Source organism: Engraulis encrasicolus, chromosome 16, assembly GCF_034702125.1.
Source record: "Engraulis encrasicolus isolate BLACKSEA-1 chromosome 16, IST_EnEncr_1.0, whole genome shotgun sequence".
Taxonomy (NCBI): Eukaryota; Metazoa; Chordata; class Actinopteri; order Clupeiformes; family Engraulidae; genus Engraulis; species Engraulis encrasicolus.
The window spans coordinates 48,155,670-48,158,169 of NC_085872.1; positions in this window are offsets into that span (position 1 = coordinate 48,155,670).

The window sequence follows — 2,500 nt, forward strand, 5'->3', positions numbered from 1 at the left end:
TACTGTCTGGGTGCAAAACATCCTTAACCCAGGGGCGGTATAGATGGCGCCACGACAAAGTGCTCCTCTCACTGGCCGACACCATAGAGCGGGAGAGGGTCAAGAACAGACCAGCCAACACAACCGCACAGAGAGCCATCACCTTTGTCAAGGAGGGAACTGGACCTTCACAGACCACCAAAAGGAAAAGAACCAGCATTCTCCAGGCAGCGAGCTCCTGGGAGATGAGGGTGGATGTGGGGAGGAGGCTGCAGTGAGGTGGTGCAAACTTCCCTCCGCCCAGACATAGTGCTGTGGTCATCCAAGGACTAGAAGATCATCCTGGTTGAATTGACAGTACCATGGGAGGAGGGGTGCAAGGAGGCCCATGAAAGGAAGGCTGCAAAATACCAACAGCTGGCCCAAGACTGCCGAGACAGAGGCTGGCAGGCATGGGTCTTCCCCGTGGAGATAGGGTGCAGGGGCTTTCCAGCAAGGTCTGCGTGGAGTTTCCTGTCTGCCATAGGCATGGATGAGCACAGTAAGAAGCAGGCAGCTCGTCGGATGGGGGAGGAGGCGGAACGTGCCTCATGCTGGATTTGGAGTAAGAGAGAGGAGGAAAGCTGGAAGCCAGGGGCAGATGGGCAGTGAGCTGGCCACTCACTGTTGGCCCACCAACCTAGGGTGTTGTGGTTCAGGGCCGAAACACCCCGTGATGGTTGGACACCACCTGACGACATCTGCTCCTGGCTTAAGGCTACAGCTACCTGCTAAGGTAGCTGAGGAAGGCACCTCGTGTGTATCCATCAAGTAGGCAGTCAGTAAAGAGCTCTAAGACAACCCTAACCAAAATGACAAAATTAAACCGAACTCCAGAGGTGTCAAAAGTAAAAGTAAAAGTAAAAAAAAAGAAACACAGTTTCCTTCCAACACAAGTAACTTATCTGAGTAACCAGTAGACCTGTGTACTTGTCTTACGATTAGCTAACTCTGCACTGGTTGGATCAAGTTTGTGGTGGGTCCTTGTTAGGTTATCAGTCTCTCTCATTAGGTACAATTGAGTAAATGATGTAATAGCTATGTAAACGTCATATGCCAGTGTTGTAATTACACCACAAAAGTAGGCCTACTTTTATTTTTACTTTTGACACCTCTGCCTAACTCCCCTTGGATAAATAAAATACAACGGTAACACCCTGGGAGTCTCCTGGGTCAACTTACTAGGCCCTACCCTACCTCTCCTAGAATAAGTGAGAAATGAACACCATCACAGACTATACTTGTCAAAGCTATGAAAACGGTGTGAAACAGCCTGTGAGTCCAGTGCAAACTTTAAGGGGCCAGTGCGCAGTGTGCACATAGGATGCAGTTGCGCGCTCTAGGGTGCTGTTGCGTGCTCTCAAATGATAGCCCTTGAAGGGAGGAGGCGCAGGAGGAGGGAGAGAGAGCCCAGATGCTTCTCTGGCCTGCCTTATATAGAGGCGAAACCTGCAGGACCACAGAAAGAACAACAGGCGAGCAGAAAAAGGCACCACAGCTCCACGTAACACACACAACATGAATATCATTCCTTCGTAGAGACATTTTTTTTTAAACTGGCTTGATTGAAACTTCATTCAGTCTTGTGCCCCCATGTTAGACTTGAGACAAAGCTAGGCTTACAAATGCTGTGTTAATTTTCATTCATTTACACTTACACATTCAATGTCACAGACAGCTAACCAAATTGGAATACAGTGGCAGTCTAAAGGGTGGGGTATATTGAAACACTAGTGCAGCGGTTTTCAAAGTGGGGGCTGGGGACCCCTGGGGCAGCGAGGGGTTGGGTAGCGTGTCTATGTTCCCACAGCGCATTGGCCCCACAGCCCATGGGCCCCACAGCGCATTGGCCCCACAGTCCATTGGTCCCACATCACTTAGACTTTTAACATTCATTTTTAGGCCCATTGGTCCCACAGCCCATTGGTTCCACATCACTCAGACTTTTAACATTCATTTGTTCCCACATTTTTAAGAATTTTATTCAAATTTAGGCCCTATGTCCCATGGCGGGGAGAAAGATATGTTCTCTTAATTTACTCGTAAACGTGGGAACATGGAGTTGTGGAACATAGGGTCTATATTTGAATAATTTCTATAAAATGTCGGAACATGGAGCAGCAAGGATAAGCCGTTGGACCAATGGGCTGTGGGACCAATGGTCTGTGAGAACATAGAGCTAACCCTAGGGGTTGCTTGGGGGCCCGCAGCAGGTTGGCAGGAAAAATACAGCAAAACAAAATAAATAAAGTAACTACAGGAATGTGCACCAAAATAAACCAACAATAAGCTTAACAATATTCTCATTACAACTGCATTATAATAATCTATTGTATATCTTACTACTATTATCGTTATTATTTTATAGGCTACAGTATATGTGAGGCACAACGTTCCATTTTAGGGGGACCTTGGCTGGAATCTATTTTATGCACTAGCTGAAATACAACTCGATTACAATTTCATGATGATTAACAATACT